A 20,941-nucleotide genomic window follows, 5' to 3' on the forward strand; every position below is an offset into this window, starting at 1 on the left:
ATATTCTTGTAAATAGATGATCCAAAATGTGGGCAGTTTTTCCAAGGGGTTTCTTTGGTCCTTTGCTCTAACAGCCTTCTAGAATACTCCTCCCAGCCTGGCCACACACCTGGGGTCTCTGAACCCTGGGAAGGCAGGGAATGTTCAGGACTAGAAACTCTGTTGATTTTATTTCTATTTCAATAGTCTGAGCATTGCCACCTTTGTATATCATATTTTCTAATTTTGTAATTCTGTGGCTAACAAACTGTGGTTACACTTGTGGCTGTCCCCATTGCAGAAGGCAAGCCAGGGTGGCAAAGATAAGGACATTCTCCCCTCAGCCCCCAGCCTTCAGATCGCCTCTCAGCCAAATTGCCCCTGATTCCCGGGTTCTCTCTGTCTTGCGGCCAGTCCTGTTTCCTCACCTTCACGGGACACGATCAGGCCGGGTTTCTCTTTTCTCCAATGTTACTTCAAGTTCTCGTCATAAAATGGAATGATTCCAGTGTTTATGCTGTTAGCTACATTTATCTTTAAGAGCAAGATGTTGAGTTTAGTTTTAATGATGAAAAAAGCCTTTCAAAGGATAACTCATTGAAACTCATTATGCACTATAAAGGCCACTATTTAAAGATTCGGTAATTCCAGTGATGATCTTTTTAAAGCAGATTTATAGCAGAAAATAGTTACATTCTTTGACTTCAGTTATAATTTTCTATTTTGTAATTTAATACTCCTTTAGTTTATATTTGAACATTAAAAATATAGCATGTAAAAGTCCATCATTAAATACTTTTAATAAGTGCAATAAATAAGTTTTACAGTGTGCATAAATCTAAAAACAAAACCCAACATAAATTGTTAATCTTACACTTTTTCTCATTAATTGCAATACATAAACATATGTTTTATACAAAGATATTTGCTACAAAATAAGTATAATAAATACAGTTTACCACATGTATTAATCTTAATAGTTACAAGCTGTTAATCTTATATATTAGGTAATAATTTGCAATAAATAATTGTTTATTATCTTGATGTTTGCTTGTCTTGGGTTCTAGCAATATGCAATAAAGAAATGCAATTTTGAATAATTTGATTGTAAGACTGCTGGGAAAATACTGTATGTTATAATTAGCTGGGAGAGGATTCTAGTCACAAAAGCAAGCATGGAGACGGGGTTCAATAACCCAAACATACGTTATTGAGTCCATAAATAATTTTAAAAGTTAAGTTCAGTTTCAAACAAAACAGAATTTTTTAAACTTAAATGCAATTAGTGAAACATTTCACATTCTTTAGTGCTTTCATCATTACACATTCAAAAGGAGATGAAGAAAGCTGGAAGCCCCGTCAAAACCGCCAGCCTCCAAGCTGAGACGGGAACATGGCTGCCTTTGGGAGAAAGAGTGGCCTGACAGCTCGTCCCCATCAGCCAAGGGCTCCCCTTGGCCTGGAATACACCCTCCAGAACAGCCAGCAGGCGCACCCACAAGCAGTCTCCGTACCTCACCGTCAAGCTGGCATTTGCTGAACTGCACATGCATTTTTCTAAGAGAGGTTGTCACCTATACTGAGCTTAATAGAAATGGTTAATCTTATATGTAAAGGTAATAATTTGTCATAAATAATTGTTCATTATCTGGGCCTTTGCTTGTCTTGGAGTTGAGCTGTATGCAATAAAGCAGTGCAATTTTGAGTAATTCGATTGTAAAACTGCTGGGGAAACATGGTGGATTGTAATGAGCCTAGGAAGGGTCCCGTGGGCCACAGACCCCAAAGAACCCACCTGCCAGCTCTGGCACATGCAAAGCCCAGGTCCTCACCAGCAATTGCCCAGGTTCTTTAAATATTCTCTCCAAGACAGAGAGTGAACCAGTGTCCCCTTCTCATGTTTCTGAAAGAGTAAATGTCACTCAGAGAAAACCAGTCCTAGAGGAAGTGAACCTTGGTCCCTGGGAAAGGCTGAGGTGACCCCAGGGCAACTTAGTCCCACCAAGCCGGCTGATTGGCACCAAAGGCTCACCTGTCTGCCTGAAACAGGTGGGGCCAGGGGATCACTTCCTCCAAAGTGACCCTGACACTGCTCCCAGCAGCAGCTGCATCCTGGCACATCCCTGTAGGCAGAGAGCTGGGGCAATCCTGGCTAAGAGAATGCTGTGGAGTCAGGGAGCATGGACCCTGTGCACTTCGGCTTCCTAGAATCCCACAGGCACAAAGACCCACTTCAAGGAAACCTCCCCCAAGCCAGGAAAGGAAGGGAGGGAGGGTGGGAAGGAAGAAGGGAGGTAAAGAAAAAGAGAAGGAAGGAAAAAAGAAGACAACGAGGAGGAGAAAGAGAGAAGAAAAATGAATTTTTAAAAAAAGAGAAAGAAAGAGAAAAGAGGGGGGAAAAGGGAGGGAAAGAGAGAGGAAGAATGAATGAAAAAAAGAGAAAGAAAGTGAGAAAGAGAGAAAAGAGGGCAAGGAAGGGAGGGAAGAGAGAAATAAAGCAAGGAAGGAGGGAGGGAGGAAGGAAGGTTGGAGGAAAACAGAAAAAGGAGCAAGGAAGGAGAGAAGAAAGAAAGAAGGTAAGAAAAAAAGAGAAAAAAGGAAAGGAGGAAGGGAGAAAAGGAGGGGGGAAGGAAGGGTAAAAGGAAGGATAGAGGGTAGGAGGGAGGGAAGTGGGAAGGAAGGAGGAAAAAAGGGAGAGGAAGAAAGGGAGGATGGAAGGAAGGAAGGAAAAGAGAAGAAAGAAGGGAGAATACTAGATCCATTATAACCGTGAACAGCTCTTCCTAATATAAAAAAGATCAGCACCCCACAAACACACACACATACACACCCTGACATGCATCCAGTGACATGAGTCTCCATATCAAAGCCCACTTGCAGTGTGTTCCTGGCAGTAGCTGCGGTTTGTGGTTTTAACATCTCGCTCCTTCTACGCTCCTGGTATTCAGCGCACCTGCTAGAGTGGGCCTGGCTTCCCCTCTTTAGGCACAGCTCACACCTGGAGGGTAAGCCCCCGGCCTGCTCTCTGCCTAGGCTGGGCATGGCACAGTCCACAGCCTGGGAGGGAGCCGTTCATCAGGGTGACAGAACGGTTCAGTTCAAGGAGAAAGTTCCTGCCTAGGGCTGGACTTCAGGCAGGGTAGGTTCCCAGGAGCAAGTGCCGTGAGCCTGAGGCCGCAGGCGTCTGAAGACACCACAGGTTTCCCCCTGGTCTCCTCCATCCCAGCAAGCACCTGCGATCCACTCGCGCTGAGCCAGGGGCCCTGCTTTCAGCCGGGTTGGAAAGGGATAGAAGCTCCCCCATTTCCTGCTCTCTTCCAAAGACAGGCAGCTCCAGCAAAACCCTCAGCCCTCAGGTGTCCCTTTCGTGGGGTCCCTGCCCCTGTCCTGGAAACGAGACCCCAGGTCCCAGGATGCAGCTGGCATCGCAGGGGAAGGGACTTGCCCCCTCCCTCCACCCGATACCATGACCTGGAAGAGGCCTTCCCGAGGGTCAGAAGGTCCGCAGGGCGCTGCCCCATCCCAGCCCATCAAGGGGACGGCGTTTCAGGGACATCCCTGGATTGTCAAGAAACGCTGGCTCATCCGGACCCCTGGGGAGCCCAGCATGAAGCCAGGAGCCCCCTGACACCCCGAAAACAGGGGACGTGGGGCCCTTCTCGAACTCAAGGGAAAGGAAAGGGAGCCTGCCAAGGTCTGCTTCTGCGAGGCAGCTGCCACCAAAACCCGCGCCGAAGGCCCCGCAGGGCCGCCCTGGCAGCTGGAAAAGCGCCTTCCTGCTCGCCCGAGGATGCAGAAGGCAACCGAGTCCCCGGGCGGCGGCGGGGCAACTGCGGAAATCACGCAGCCAGATGAAGCTCATAAATTTCCCCTATGAACAATTGTTTTCATTTCCCTCCCATGCCACTAGATATTATAAGTGGAAAGCAAAACACAAGTAAATATGTTCATTCCGCTCTTGCGATCGGTGATAAACCGGAGGCGGCCGAGGCCGACAGAGGTCAGCGGGCCGTGCGCCGCGGGTCTGCGAGCGGACACTGCCACCCTCCGGCCGCGCGCGGGACTGCACCGGCCCGGCCGCCCGGCTCTCCCGCCCGCTCGCTGCCCGCCGACATTCGCTTTGCGCCCTTCGCTCAATGTGCGTGCAAATTACAGGGACATTCGAAAGGACAGAGAGCTCCCATATTTAAAATAATCATTTTTGTTCATCATAACCTCTCTTCCAGAGATAACCGCTCTTATTAACGTTTTCGTACAATTATCTCCTGTCTTTATGTGCATTCTATGATGTTTTCTTTGTACCTATGAAACACAAAGCTCTTCCTACAATATTAAACCTTGATTTCGTAGGTGACACTTAAACGAAAGTTATTGTCACACAAGATAGCCTCACAGATATATTTTTAGGGGCTGTGTAGTATTTCAACTTGGGACTGTACCAAAAGCTACTGAACCATCTCCCAATTGTTCATTTAAAGAGTTTCTAACGTTTTCATCATTGTGCATAATGCTATCACTGAAACCTCTATTCAAAAACTTTTGTTCACATTGTTAAGATACCCCAATAAAGGCAGAATTACTAAATGAAAAGAAATTAATTTTTTTCTTTAATGGAGTCTGGCTCCATCCCCCAGGCTGGAGTGCAGTGGAGTGATCTGGGCTCACTGCAACATTCGCCTCCCTGGTTCAAGCAATTCCCCTGCCTCAGCCTCCTCAGTAGCTGGGACTACAGGCACGCACCACCACACTGGATTAAGTTTTGTATTTTTAGTAGAGACGGGGTTTCACCATGTTGGCCAGGTTGGTCTTGAACTGCTGACCTCAGGTGATCTGCCCATCTCAGTCTTCCAAAGTGCTGGGATTATAGGCGTGAGCCACTGCGCCCAGCCGAGAATTAACATTTTTAAGGCTCTTAGCAGCATTATTATTTTCTAGATGTATAATACGTGGAGAATATCATTTAAAATTACGAGTGAATATAAAATAGTGCTCAAATGACTGGTCAGAAAAACTGTATCACCTACATATCAGTCCCCACTCATCTCATCTTGCACTTGAATACAAGGCCAATAAAAATTCCATCAAAGCTTTTTTGATATTTGTCACACTGATTCCAAATTCCATGTGAAAGAGTAAGTAAAAATCTCCAAAATATATTTTTGTGAAAAAAGAGAGGAGACTTGCTCAACAAGGTATTAACATATATTGCAGAAAGCTACAATAATTAAAACAGTGAAGCACAAAATAGAGAATTCAGAAGTAGGATCCAAATAGGCAAACACTTATATTTTAACATAAAGGCATTTTGTGTCAGTGGGAAAACGATGACTGATTGATGAAGATACAGGTACAATCTGCCACTCATTGAGAAAACAAGAAAAGTTAGTGGCCTACCTCATACCACATATTCAAATGAATGCTATAAGGATTAAAGATTTAAATTTTTAAGTGAAACTATAAAAGTGATATTTACATATATGGTAATAGAGAAGTTCTTTCTAAGTCCAATTGCAAAGGCAGAAGCTAAAAACTTTTAAATGCCCAGATTTGAGGTGTACAAATTTAAAATATCCATGTGTGAAAAATATAATTTTGAAATTGAAAAGTAAACCAACACTAGGAAATTTCAACATGCATAACAGAAAGAAGGTTAATGCCCCAGGTGTGTAGAGCTTCCTCACAAATGAAGAAGAGACAAATACTTCAATAGAAAAAAATGAATTGGGGACATGAACAGCAATTCACCAAAAAAAAAAAAAATACAAGTGATAGACATACAAAAGATGTTTAGTCTTATTAGTAATCAAAAGACATGCAAATTAAAACAAAAATGAGAAAATTTTGTCCCTATTTTGGTAAACACAAAAACAATGATTTTATTGTTAAGGGATGGACAAATGAATCCTTTCAACACCACGAGTGACGCAGTAAATCAGGTAAACTTTATAAAGGGTAATTTGACAATATGATCAAAATTCTTAATAACACACTACCCAAAGATTCTACTTCCAAAAGAATCTATCACAGATACCTGCAAAGATTTACCTGTAAAGTTGTTCATTGCTATCAGAAACAAACCAAATGTCCAACAATAAGCGACTAGATTTTACATAGATATGTAATATCATGAGAGATAATACAATCAAGTCCTCAATAGTAATGCTGTAGAAATTAACATTTAAGGATTTCTTAACAGTTAATATTCAAGAAGTTCTCATAAAATACTATTTTGTAGCAAAAAGCAAGTTACAATGTAGCCATGCTTTCTACTCACTTAGAAAAAAAAACCTTATAAGGTATTCCTTTAAATAATAATAATGGCAGGTGGGCTACAAGTAATTTTTAATATTCTTTTTGCTGCTTTAATATTCCTTTTTCTTTATATATTTAACAATTTGTTATCAATTGTTAAGGAGAAAAATAGTTTTTAGTGGTTTTCTGGAAATATTGTATTTTACGTTTCCCACCAGCCTTACTTGAGAGTGTCTCTTCAGGCCAGGCAAAGGGGGCTCATGCCTGTAATCCCAGCACTGTGGGAGGCCAAGGCGGGAGGATCACATGAGGCCAGGAGTTCAAGGCTGGCCTCCATTCTATTAAAAAAAAAAATCTAAAGGAAAAATAAGACAATGCTCATTCATTTGCTCATTTTTTTAATCAAATACTCTCAAAACACACATTCAGATAGAAGCACATTCAAGCCTGGCCACAGCTGTAAACAAGATAAAGCCCTGCGCTTGTAGAGCAGTCCATAAGCTCCACGGTTAGGAAAACAAACAAGGAACAAACCAAGAAAGCAGCCCCCGCGGGGATGTTCCTGGCCTTCTGCGGAGGGAAGCAGGGCGAGAGGCACTGACGACGGGCTGGGGAAGGAGCTATGCTAGGGAGGGGTTCTGGGAGGGCCACTCAGAGGAGGTGGCGGTGAGGAGACCTGAGTGAAGTGAGCAGCGAGTCACCTGCGGATCTGGGACAAGCAGTTCCCCGCAGAGGGAACAGCCGGGGCGAAGGCTCGAGGAGGGGAGGGGCTTGGTGTGCCTGAGGAACAGTTGCACGGAGCCCCCTGTGGCTGGAAGGGAGAAGGCGAAGGAGGAGGCGGCAGGAGGTGAGATCGGAGGCGTTGGGGAGGGGACGGGTGGCAAGAGCCCGGAGAACCTTCTGGGGCACAAGACGGAGTTTGGATTTTCTTTTGGGTGTGATGGGAGCCGTTGGGGACTTTGTGCGTGAGAGCGATGAGATCTGATTTCATTTTCCCAGGATACCAAATGCTCCTCCGGTTGAGAATGGAACCCAGCATGCCCGAACTGCCGCAGGGAGGCCGATTCAGGAGGTCACTGCACCGGCTGGGCTTGGCCTGGAGTGGCCTGGTGCGGGGAACCTGGCGGCACCGGCCGTTCACACTTGCTAATTGAGTAAGCAACCATCCTGGGGGTGGAATCTTGATGTGTTTCTTTTCTGAGCCCCTTGTCAGCTGGAATGCTCTGGTAGCTCATCCCTCAGGAGATCTGGATGTCCCTGAAAATAGAGAATCAGGCTGAGGGAGTTGCCCTCAGGATACACCACCCCCCATCCTCCCCAGCCCAGAAATCATCTTGGCATTGGCCTTGAGTCCAACCAAAACGCTGGACAATCAGGGGCTAAACTAGGAAAGAAGAACGTTCTGTTGAAGCATGATCGTCATCTGCAGTTGCAGGAGCTTTCGTGTCCACCTTCACAGGTGTCAGCATAGAAATCATGCTTTTCCCAAAAACACACATCCAAAGTTTTCCTGCATCCAATGCACCACGTCCTGGAAGGAAATACAAAATCTATGTGGTCGTACACATTTTTTCAGGGTTTGGAGATGAATAGATTCCCAGGACTGATTTCCTCCCGGGTTCTAATATCATCCCACTATATTTACATGGGAGGAAAATGATGTTTTTCCTCCTCAATCATTTTAAAGTCATTATCATCTTTTGTATGATAAAAATGAATCAAACTGTTTTCTTAAGATAATTCTTGTAAACTTGAGGTACCTATTTACAGGCCCGCGCATCTTATGTCCCAGAAATTACACTCACCTTTGCCTCTTCTGTTTCCATAGTCCCATTTCTTCTACTACTAACTATTTTTTTTAATGATACAGGGTCTTTCTCTGTTGCCCAGGCTGGAGTGCAGTGGTGTGATCACAGCTCACTGCAGCCTCGACTTCCTGGGCTCAAGCCATCCTCCTGTCTTAGCCTCCCAAGTACCTGGGATCACAGGTGCATGCCACCACACCTAGCTACACTTTTTTATGTCTTATGTTTTGTAGAGAAGGGGGTCTCACTATGTTGCCCAGGCTGGTCTCAAACTGTCAAGTGATCCTTCCATCTTGGCCTCCCAAAGTGCTGGGATTACAGGCATGAGCCACCCTACCCAGCCCATAATCCCATTTTACCATGCACCTGGTCCCCAGTTTCTCAAGAGATCTGTGTCTGCCCTTGTCCCAGTCCCTCCCTTGGGGAGGTTGCTTCTTTGTAGCCAGAAAAAGCCCTTGGGGTGATGGAGGATGGGGGAACTGTGGGCTGGGGCCTGAGGACATAGTTTGAGGCAGGTCCTGTGCCATCTGGGGGCTGAGACACTGGGATCAAATATGTCAGAGGTAAATTCACGACTTCCATTATCCTTGCCCAAATCTGGGGGGACTGCTGTTTGTGCACCAGGGGGACGACAGGCTCAGGACGGGGCTCTTCTGTGTAAGGCAATTTGGAGATTCAGCCAGTGTCCTAATGCCTGGGGTGCCACCTGGTTGAATGAATACAAAGGCAGCAGGGGAGGAGGTACTTGTGTGGATACAGGTATCAGGGACTCCAGGTGGGGGTCACTAACCTGAAAACCCATCTGTCCCAAGTAAGGCACGTGATAAGAGAAGGGCATGTCCAAAAGAATACCTTGGGCACGGTGCTAGTGCAAAAACTAACACAAGACTCCCCCCGTCTCCAGTATTGGCATGGAAAAGTCTCCATGCCGGCAAGTGACACTCAGCACTGACCAAGGACATCTTAGTACCAGCAGTCTCTGACACACACGCCAGACCCCCAAGGTATCACAACTGACCACAGCCCATCCCAGAGACAGCAGCACCACAGCAAAGCAGCCACAGCATAAAGTCAGAAGGTCCTTCCACCCCAACCGCTGCAACAAAGGCACTTGCTGACAGGAAGCAGTGAGAACATACGTGGTACACGTATGGACACGCACATCGGTGAGCATCTCTCCTCTGGACTTGAATGCCTCTGCTCTGCGCTGACACTCAGCGTGATACCTGGCACATGGTAGGCACTTAATGAGTGTTTTCTAAATATAGGAAGGAACGGGGGGAAATGGAAGGACTGTGTGAACATCATCCAGCGGCTTGTTTCTCTACCAGTTTCGTATCCAGAAGGCAGCATGACATTTCAGGGTGGAACTCGGGCCATGTTGTCAATTTCATACCGAGCATCAACTGTGGGGGGAAAGAAGGACACGCATGCCCAGGGGGCTGGGTGGTTTTACCTCCATACAAAAATCACCTTCCAAGAGACACTCCCCAAGTTCTGCCGAGGAAGGACACAGCAGAGGGGGTCCGCCTGCCTTCAAAGGTGGCCAGCAGAGCAGATGCCAGTAGGCTTGAAGCAGAGCCCTTGCCACCCACTTGGCAAGCAGGTAAAGTTGGACAAACCCTGGTCTCTGTTGCCCCATCTGTAAGATGGCACTAATTACCTAAGCTTGTCCCCAGACTCTAATGACATAATGAGCATGAAAGCCCCTCATTAGCCAGAGAACAAAAGGCATCGTTATCCCATGTTTAAAGGACACCGTTTGTCACTGGACAGAGCAGAGGAAGAGGAACAGGAAGGCGGCAGAAGCCTGATGCTCTTGGCCCATCGCCTATCAGCATCACATCTGAGCCTGGGATCTCCAGCCCTGGGCTCCTGCCTCTCCTCACGGGGACCCAGAGCTGCCTGGAGGGCAAGACCCCAGTGAGTGCTCAGAGCAAAGGAGCCACTGCAGACACTCAGAGTGGCAGCCCCATGTGTGCTCCAAGTGACCGCCTTTTACCCGGTGCAAGGAGCAAGGACACGATGGGTGGAAAGCGGGCAGTGAGGCCTCCCCATTTCAAAAGGCTCCTCCCAGTGGCCCGACCAGACCCCCAGAGAGGGCCTCTCCATGCCCTTCATCAGAGAGCAGACGTCTCCACCACCACCAGGCATAGAAATCACCTCCAACGAAAGCTGCTCAGCTCCCTCCGTCTCGGAACAGAGTGGCAAAGGCATGAGAGCTGCTACGCATTCGGAAGTAGACAAGCACATATAATAAACACAGACAGGATCTGCCCATTTTTGGACCCCTGCATTAGATTCCTAAGCAGATGCTCTGCCAAGCTCACGCCGCAAGATTAGCGTGGGAGGGACTGGAGGAAGGGCTCAGACACCCGGACCCGCTCTCTCCCACCAGGCTGCGCGTCTAGGAATTGTCTGTGTCACGTTCCTCCTGTCACTAAGAGAGGGCCCACAGGGACGAGATCCCACCCCAACAGCAAGCCCTGCCTATGTTAAAGGCAGAGCCTGCATGAGTCAGAGCCGACTCCTGCACCCCGTGGCCTGTTCGGGGGCTGCCCCGTCCCCACCAAGGGTGCCCTCTCAGTCACCTTCACTGCACTCAAGCTTACCCTAGCACATTTTAAACCAGGAACGCTCTCCCTTGAGCTATCTTCTAAGGGACTCGAGGATGAAACAGTGAGACTGGAGACTGGCAGGAGTTCACGGTCAGTCTGGGGAAAGCAGATCCAAGCAGCCATGAGAAAACCCCGGAAGCAGTCAGCCAGGAATCGAAGTCCAGTTATCATGTGGCCCCAACCGAGCCCCGGAGAGCTGAGCAGAGGCCTGTGTGGCTGGGCAGGCAGGGGACATGTCCTAGAAGGAGCAAGCCTTGAACTTGTGGTCTGTAGAACTTGCCCTTCTGACCCAAGGGTGACCATAGACGAACGTTAAATCAGCACCCCCGGCCCTGGACCACGCCTGATGGCCTGGAGGAGTTTGCTTAACCTCTCCAAGCTGCCCCTTGGAGAATATAAGATCACAAACCTGGACCTCGTCCCACCCAGGAGACGCCATGAGGAACACAGTCCCCGCAGCTCACAGGAAGTTGCAGACCAGAGGTGAAAGAGTATTTTGCTGGGAGATACGTTAACCACCCTGAAAGTTAGGGGATTCGCCCAGCCTCCAGTTCTACACAGCTCTCACCTCACATTGAGCACCAAAAAACTCAACAATCAAGGTAAGTGCAATCTCTTTAAAAATCAAAATTAATGCATTTTTCAAAATCCGTAATGAGCAAGATTATCAAAATTTTAAATCAAGACAAGCTCTGACCTTGCTACCTCACTCAGCACGACCTGGCCATTTCACACTGTCACAGGACAGAGTACTCCATCCTCATTTCACTCACCACCATTGTCATTAAATATTCACCGGAGTGATGGTTGGATTCGGTTTTGCCCCTACAAGGGCGAAGGTGGCGTGCTTCACTCGTCTTTGAGTACCTGGCACCTAGCTCAGAGTTTGGCACATGGAAAAGCGGTGCCCGGGGAACACCCAAATGAACATTGTAGATGGAAGTTGACCCTGAAAGCTGTGCTGAGAGCTCTTCTCTGCTCAGATGCCGCGGCGGGCTTCTGCTTGTAGCCCTGGGGGACTCTCCACTCGACCCGATCGCTGCCACTGTACAAGCTCCTACATTCCCGAACATAGAAGCCAGACCTGCATGTGTATCTGTTTGTTTGTTTGTTTGTTTGTTTGTTTGTTTTTTCGTTTGTTTTTGAGACAGGGTTTCATTCCCATCGTCCAGGCTGGAGTGCAGTGGCACCATCTCGGCTCACTGCAACCTCTGCCTCCTGGGTTCAAGCGATTCTCCCGCCTCAGCCTCTCCTGCCCAGGCCAGCTGGGATTACAGGCGCCCACCACCACGTCCTGGCTAATTTTTATATTTTTAGTAGAGACGGGATTTTGCCATGTTGGTCAGGCTGGTCTCAAACTCCTGGCCTCAAGTGATCCATCTGCCTTGGCCTCCCAAAGCGCTAGAATTACAGGCGTGAGCCACTGCGCCTTGGCCCAGACCTGGGTTCTAATGACCGCTTTGCTTTCATTTGTGAAAAGATACTTTCATTGCAGAGCCGATGGGATGCAGTGGAGACACAAACAATCCAGCAGGTCCCGGGACAATGTGTGACTGATTTTCTGCACCTCCAGGACGTGTCTCCACCTCACACGAGGGCCACTGCCAAATGGCCGTGGGAGGGTGTGTCCTGCCATTTTGGGCACTTGGGCAGCTGGGCTTCCGCTCCCAGGAGCCAGGTTGGATCCATTCCAAGACAGTCACTCTCTGTCCACTTCTCCACAGAGAATATTTCTATATTGAGGAAGTTTAATTTGAGGCCAGTAGGAATCATAGTGTATGGGTTTGCCTGAAACAGGCTCACATGCAGGCAATGGCTAAGTAAAAATCTCCAAATAGCCATGCCCTATTTTTGCATTTTTATGAGTTCTTTCAAAGGAAAAGAGAAGGGGCGGGGGAGGGGGAAGAGATTAAGAATTAAAAGGCTGAGCACAGTGGCTCACACCTATCATCTCAGAGCATTGGGAGACCAAGGCGGGAGGATGGCTTGAGGCCAGGAGTTTGAGATCAGCCTGGGCAACATAGTAAGACCCCATCTTTAGAAAATAGAAAGAAAAATAAAATATTTAAAAAAAGAACTACAAGATGTTTCCCTGTCCTTACCTGACCTCCCAGTTGCAGGGGACTTAGGAAGGGAGGGGAAAGTGCAGGGGGCCTCCTACAGGGGCAGCCAGGTCATGGGTCCTGCCAACAGCCTCTGCCCAGCTCCTCTTCGGTAAGCGGGCATTGGCTCCGTCCTCTGTATGCACCTGTTCTGTCTCCTCTGACTTGGAGAGACAGCTTTGCCTTTCTGCCTCAGAAGATGGAAAAAGGGGAGAAGTACCCCAATATGTCACCATTCACTCCCCCAGCTCCTGGGAAGATGCCCAGCTGAGAGGTGCCCAATGCCAGCAGGCCCAGCACTGCCAGCTCCCAGGGACCCAGGCCAAGCCAGAGACTGGCCTGGGTTCATTGTAGAGTGGAGGTGGGTGAGGAGAGAGAAGCAACATGCAGTTTTAATTCTTTGTTAAAAACGTGGCTGGGCACGGTGGCTCACGCCTGTGAACACCCTGGGAGGCCAAGGCAGGCAGATCACTTGAGGTCTGGAGTTCAAGACCAGCCTGACCAACATGGCAAAACCCTGTCTCTACTAAAAGTACAAAAATTATCCAGGTGTGGTGGCAGGCGTCTGTAGTCCCAGCTACTCGGGAGGCTGAGGCAGGAGAATCGCTTGAACCCAGGAGGCAGAGGTTGCAGTGAGCCAAGATCATGCCACTGCACTCCAGCCTGGGCAACAGAGTGAGACTATATCTCAAAAAAAAAAAAAAAAATCACAAACCCTACCAAAGGGTGAATCTCTCTTTCAGAAAGGACATTAGGTGCCATTTTCCTGCTGGAAGCCCCACAAGTCCCCATGACTCCTCAATATACAATTCAAAAAAGGCCTCCAAATTGCCACCTGCTGTCATGCTAAGCATTGGAACGTTCTGCTTGACCTTTTATTAACATTTTTCTAAACCAATATGTTTGGTGTGGTGGTTTTGTTTTTTTTTTCTTTCTTTCTTTCTTTCTTTCTTTCTTTCTTTTTTTTTTTTGGCTACAAGCACCCTGAGGAATTATGAAAAATACTTTTTTCTGTAGTTTATCCCATATGCTCTTAATAGGCTCACAAATATAATACCATTATAAAAAAGAAAAACTGCCAACTCTGCTAAAAAAAATTGTCATAACACTAAATTATTATATAAATATAAAAGGAGTGTGTCTGTAAAATATTCACTCAATGAACATCCCAAGGTGATGGTTTTGCTATGTTGCTTTTATTCCTGAGAGACCTATAACGCACTCGGATATGCCACATGTCACCACATGAATCAGGCAGTTAATACATGTGCTTTTTAGAAGCAGGGATGCCTTCCCGATAGAATGTGCTATAAAAAAAATGTGGAGATCCGGCTGCTTTGTCTGATAGGCATAATTTAATGTCTTGCTTATAATACTGCATCTTAAGGAAAAATACACACTGTCCTATGTAGTTATTTACAATATATTGCTAAGTCTATGCAAATATGTTTCCCCGAGCCCGGGATTATATAACAAAGGTCAACAATGTTTGAAATATTTTGAAGCATATTCCCAATATGCGTGGTGTATGGTGCTAATATCCAATATATGCACATATATCTTAATATATTTCCAGATCTTTCTGTTCATTGTTCTCTCTGTAGCTTCCCACAGAATACTATTAGAGAAATGTTTTCTTCTGAGTAAAGCCAAACATTGCCTATCCATCTTGGAAAAATTTATTAAGGTGGCTAATTATGCGGTCCTTAATATTGCATTAGTACGGAGGTTGCTCAATGCCACTGCGGAAGAGAAAAAGATAGAAGCCAGTTCAATAATACTGAAACCAGAGATGCAATGCGTGCAAAAATCAGCACACACCTATGTCATCCTATCTTTCTGCTCCAGATTTCCAAATCAGGCAATTCCACTTAGGGATCACACGTGTGCCTGTGCACCCACACGCACACACACACGCACACACATGCTTGTGATCTGGTGTGCACAAAACCAAGATTACAAGCCACACATTCTGCTTCTCCCTTCCAAATATTGCAGATTTTGCCCTTATTTTCCTGAGGGGAATTTTATGATCACCTGTGCCTTTCATTCAAATCACTTCCCTCAAGAGAAAAAAAAAATGGTTTGGCTAATTGCACAAGAGTAGGGGAAAGGGTTGTGGAAACCAGACCTCCGCTATCCAAGCCACCTCCAGAAGATAGCATAAAAGAGAGATTTGTTTGCATGAAAGGTATATGAAATCTGAGCCCTCAATTCTGTCTCCCATTTCAAATTATATCGTTCCTCTATCCTTCTCCAGTCACTGGGTTGAACCAAATTGAGAAGACTACAGTCAAACAGACACCAAAACAAGGGACTGAGGTCATTAGAAAGAGGCCGATCCCCAGAAAAGATACTCTTCCCTGGTAGGTGGACCGGGCTGGACTTTGCAGGTGGCTTTTCGTATCTGTGCTGCTGTGACTCTGTGTAGCTGTCCCAAACTCTGGGCCACAACATCACCCAGAGGTTGATTCTGGCAGCTTCAGACTGCCTTGGTATGCAGGGCCCTCGAAAACCCCAAGGCTAAATCCTTCCAGCCAATCCATGTTTTAAGACGCTACAAAAATCACCCATTTTCAAGGACTAATGGAGTATGTCTAGATGCGGCTATGGAATTGATGTATTTTTTTATAATCTTTTTCCATGTTATCAGTCCAACCAGCCACACAGCCCACCTGACGAGGATTTTTAAAAAGAGCCAAAGCTGTGAAATCTGATGCTTTGCACCTCTTTTGCCAGCAGAAATGAGTTATCTAGAAGCTTCTTGAACAGAATTCTTTCAGGAGGTGAGGCACAGTGGCTTACGTCTGTAATCCTAGCACTTTGGGAGGCCAAGGCAGGAGGATTGCTTGAGGCCAGGAGTTCAAGACCAGCCTGGGCAACCCATCTCTACAAAAAAAAAAAAAAAAAAAAAGTTTTAATTAAAAAAATAAATAAGTTATCTCAGGAAGGCAGTCAGACATACAATGCAAGCCTCCTCATGAGAAAGTCAGCTCTGCTGTTTCTCCAGAAGGGAGTGTCATTGCCAGAAATTCACGCCTATAATCCCAGCACTTAGAGAGGCTGAGGCTAGTGGATCACTGGAACTCAGGAGTTCAAGACCAGCCTGGGCAACATAGTGATTGAAATCCTATCTCTTTAAAAAAAAAAAAAAAAATTAATGACCTTCTTGCTTGACTCTGGCCATGGGGTTTTCTGAATCCCCGTAATGATCCCACAAAGTGTGGGGGAGATGGGAAGATAGAACAACACACATGTACACTGAAGACAGTTCCTATTTCCTCCTAAGCCATCAGCTGCTTTATGGAAACTTCCAGAAGGTTTTGAGGAAGGGTTTTCACAAGGGCCGAGAGAGCTGCAAGCATCTTTGTTCTCCCACTGGAAATTCAACTGTATATAAGACAGAGCAAATGTTAAATCATTTAAAGAGAGCTATTTTTCATAGTTTCCAGTACATAAGTGTGTTTCAGTACATGTTATTGTAAAATAGTGTTCCTACTTACGTTCTTATGCATCTGTTGTTGTGTTTACTCATTCTTTCGTTCTGACTTTTAGAAATAGCAATAAATCTATTTTTTAATCCCCTCTGCTGATGACTGATTATTCATTGCTAGAAGGGATGGAAGGAGGTCCATGTGAAGAGTGATCCGCCCTCCAGAACAAGCTCCACTTTCACAAGATAAACAGGGTCCGGGGAGATTCCTCTTTTGTCCTGGGTAGTTTATGCAAACTAAATAAGGACTTGGTGGCAGCTCAAATAAATATAAATTACCCTCCAGTGGAAATTCCAACCACTTGTTACAGTCAATTTCAGCAAGGAGGAGCCAAGGGTGACATCTACACAAACAATACAATTCATTTCTATACTGCATCCCTAATACAAAGATCGCAAAGGGCTTCGCAGGAGTCGGTTGTCACTGATCTAAACCAAACAGGGTGGAAGCCAAGAAGGCAGAAGGAGGAGGAAGAGGAACTGCTGCTTCTGGACCCTGGGAAGAATCCCAGCTGTAATTGAAATCTCACCAAAGCAAGTGCCTAGAGAGGTGTGTAAGTCAGGATGAGGCAGGCTTGTACCGCTGCAACAAACAGTCCCAAAATCTCAGTAGTTTGATACAAGTGTTAATTTATTTCTTTTTTTTTTTAAGTTTTTAGAGACAGGGTTCTGTCGCCCAGGCTAGAGAGTAGTGGCTTAATCATGGCTCACTGCAGCCTCAACCTCCTGGGTTCAAGCAGTCCTCCTGCCTCAGCCTCCTGAGTAACTGGAATTAACAAGCACATGCCACCACACCCCGCCAATTTTTTTTTCTTTTTTTGTAGAGACGGGGTCTCCCTCTGTTGCCCAGGCTGACCTCACACTCCTGAGTTCAAGCAATCCTCCTGCCTTGACCACTCAAAGTGCTGAGATTACAGGAGTGAGTCACTGTGCCCGGCCACAGTGTTAATTTCTTGTGCTGAGAGTCTGGGAGACTCACAAGAGCAGCTGTCCCACATTCCATGTGTCTCAGTGATCAGGCTGTATTGTTCTGCAGCTCCTGTATCTCAACACAAGGCCTCTGTGGCTGCCCAGGCAGATGAAGTGAAAGAAAGCCATAGTTAGTCACACACATGCTCTACTATGCTTTCACCGGGAAGCAGCCTTTTGACCAGAATAAGGTACATCTTCCTGTTTGCAAGGGAGCTGGGAAATGTGGGAGAAGAGAAGGTCATGTCTGGTGAACATCACTAGTTCTACCCCAGGTGACAGACAATTTCACAGAGCCACTCATCGCCTGGGGATTGCAGAATACATCACAAAGGACCCTCTAAGCACTTTCCCTAAACTGTTGTGCAATATGTTTGCCCCCTCTGTCTACAACTAAACTGTGCTTTACCTGCATTCCTTGGGCTAAGTGATGGAGCACACTTAATTTCCTCATCTGTAAAATAGGGATACCAGTGCCAGTCTAACAGGCTACTATGAAGACCTAAGACGATGCATTTATATAAACTGCACATCACTAATGCACACATGTGTGTTCGTGGAAATAACAGCCATAGCTACTGGGCTAGCATTTCAGCATGTAGGGCAAGGAAACCCTGGTTCAATGCCTAGAACTTAGCATCCAGAGTAGTCACTGAATGGTGACCCCCATCCAGTTCCATCTGACTTCTAACTGGCTGCTCTGGTGATTGTTTGTTTTTAGTGCCTTTCAAATTTACCTCTGCTTTAACATATCTGCTGATGATATGAACGTCTGTACTTATGTCTACTAGTTCTTACCTTAGAGTACTGGCTGGGAATTTTTTTGTTTTCTGACGTGGTGTCTCACTCTGTTGCCCAGGCAAGAATGCAGTGGTGCTATCTTGGCTCACTGCAGCCTCTGCCTCCATGGGTTAAAGCAATTCTCCTGCCTCAGTCTCCTGAGTAGCTGGGATTACAGGTGTGCACCACCACGCCTGTCTAGTTTATGTATTTTTAGTAGAGATGAGGTTTCACCATGTTGGCCAGGCTGGTCTCAAACTCCTGACCTCAAGTGATCTGCCTGCCTTGGCCTCCCAAAGTGCTGGGATTGCAAGTGTGAGCCACTGTGCCTGGCCTACTGGCTGAGATTTTTTTAATGAGCTTTTTAATGGCATCTATCCCAGATACCTTACAATGGGATTCCCTTGCAGGTGCTTCCATTCGCACTTAGCCCGTGGTCAAACCTGTCTATTTTGCCACATTCAAAAGTGAATTCCAATGAATACTGGAGAAGGCCACAGGGTCTGGTTATTTTTCCAATCACATAATGCTGATTTTCTTGTTTTGTTTTGTTTTCGTTTTTTTGTTTTGTTGTTTTTGTTTTGTTTTGTTTTTTGTTAACCACATGTATTGCAAACCCTTCTTCCTAAAAGCTTCTTGGCATGTGGTCATCTCTGGGTCACATCAGAAAGGACCAGTTGAAAACAAAACCACCTTGGGTTCTTTTGGAGATGGCATGGCATAGCAGGGTGAAAGAAACTTGGCTTTGAACTTCAGTTTCAATCTCAATTCTGCCATTTGTATACGTGCCCTTAAACAGATGGTACCTGATGTAGTTTAGATATTTGTCCACATTGAAATGTCATGTTGAAATGTAATTCCCAATGTTGGAGGTGGGGCCAAGTGGAAGGTATTTCGGTCATTGGGGTGGATCCCTCATGGCTTGGTACTATCCTGGCAATAACGAGTGAGGTCTTGCAAGCTCTGATTGTTTAAGAGTGTGTGGCTCCTGCCCCTTCTCTCTTGCTCCTGCTTCCGCCATGAGAGGTGCCTGCCCCCTCCTCGCCTTCTGCCATGATTAGAAGCTTCCTGGGGCCTCACCAGAAACAGATACAGGTGCTATGCTTCCTGTACAACCTGCAGTACTTGAGCCAATGAAACCTCTTTTCTTTATAAATTACCTAGTCTCAGGTATTTATTTAAAGCAGTGCAAGAACAGCCTAATACAATGTCCTGTTGTGGGGCCTTTCCTGGCGGGAGAGGAGGGCGGTACAGGGAGGACTCCATAAGACAACAGGCCAAGGACTATGGCTTGGTAGGTACTGAGCATTTGATGAAGTCTAGTTCTCTTACTCAAGCTTCAGGTGACACACTCATCACAGGGCACCTGAAGTATCACAGGACTGTGCCAGCGGAGGAGTCATGGACAAGTTGGTACAGGATGTGTGCAAAAATAGTATCCTCTTTATAACTTTCTCTTGACAAAAATGGAGCCATCTCCAGAAAGGAACCATGAGACCTTCTCATGGCTTGAACTCTGACCTCCAGAAACGTCCTCCAACAGAGCTGTCCAATAGTGGGTTTTCCTGCCCAACAGCCCAACACTTTGCCACCTGCTCCAATGCTATAGTAGGCGACCCCGGCAGCAGGATTGGAATGATTATTGAAGTCGTTGCTTCATTCTCAGACTACACCAACCAATGCCCAGTTCAGCTTTCCCCACCAGTCTCTTGGCTATTTCAACCGAATTACAAAAACGCGAAGATAAAATAATTAGAAATGCTCATTTGTCACTGAGAATCTGGCAAGCAAAACCTATATTTTGCAAGCAGTTTTAATATTGTGCTTTTTCGTGCTTTCCTAAACTAATTTAGCCTACTAATTTTCTATAATTACCTGCATGCTCTTAGCTTCCGCTGGTCAGATGAGTTCTGAGACACTTATATAACTGGCATTAAAAAGATGCATTTAGCGGCTCAGATGGTTAAAGTAACAAAGCCTATAGAATCCAGAGGTTATTGTATTCTCCCAAAAGTACTTAAATAATAGCCTAAAATCTGAAGAATTACTTTAATACTTCAATAAAAATAACCCAATTCAAAACATTTTCAAGGAAACAGAGTTCTTTGCTCTAGGCTACCGAGTAATGGCTGAGAAAAAGTATATAGCCTGTCACTTCTGATTAGAGAACTGTGCCTCTGTGCTTTGAATGAGGGGCATGTCTGGTAATAGGAAGTGCAGATATTAAAGTTAATAAAATAATGTGGAATACGATATATATGAAACTTGACCAAGTAGAGCGCAGAATATAACATACATTACCCTGTTCAGTCAACTCCTGTGGCCCGGCATCTAATGACAAGCTTAATTTCTGTTTCCAATGAGAGTACAGCTAAAAATACAATTTCCAGATTAGACAAATATTTTATCCGACTCCCTGACAAATGTAACCAAGAATGGCTGACGTGTCTACACAGATGCCCAGCGACCATGAGAGGGAATGACTAGGATATTGCAAACTGCTCAGCGTCAAAAGTCCGTGAAACCCCATCATCTTTGAGGTCATTATAAATAATTAGTTGCAGACACGGAGATGTTGAGGCTTCGCAACTAGGAAAGGACAAGGGTGGGTCCATTTCTCTCCTGCCCTGGGAGGCTCTCAGCTCCCTCTCGGCACAATTAGGCCTCCCCAAACCATCCAACATCAAGGCCCCTGAACACCCATTATTGCATCTTTAATCTAAAACCCCAACGCCAACCATAATGGTTTTTGTTTTTCGATACATTAACCTTCAACTTGTATTTTCACTATTAAATAACCAGCCTGAGAACCACCTAGAATTCTTTTTTCCCGGTCACCTACAAGAAACCATGCAGTCCCCATGATGTGACCCTCTTAAGGGATTTAAAAGCAATTCAATGAGCTAATCTCAGTAAACCTAGAATTAAAGTTCTTGTTTCCAT

General features: G+C 45.9%; 1 long non-coding RNA gene across 1 annotated transcript in view; it reads right to left on the reverse strand.

The window, feature by feature from the left end:
• Positions 1–816: 816 nt before the first annotated feature.
• LOC123570307 (uncharacterized) overlaps positions 817–20,941 on the reverse strand; it is a 32,453-nt gene continuing 12,328 nt past the window's right edge. Inside the window, exon 3 of the long non-coding RNA XR_006694390.2 lies at positions 817–7,488. This is a non-coding gene — a long non-coding RNA (uncharacterized lncRNA). The remainder of the gene's footprint in view (positions 7,489–20,941) is intronic.

Source organism: Macaca fascicularis, chromosome 19 (genome assembly GCF_037993035.2).
Source record: "Macaca fascicularis isolate 582-1 chromosome 19, T2T-MFA8v1.1".
Classification (NCBI taxonomy): Eukaryota; Metazoa; Chordata; class Mammalia; order Primates; family Cercopithecidae; genus Macaca; species Macaca fascicularis.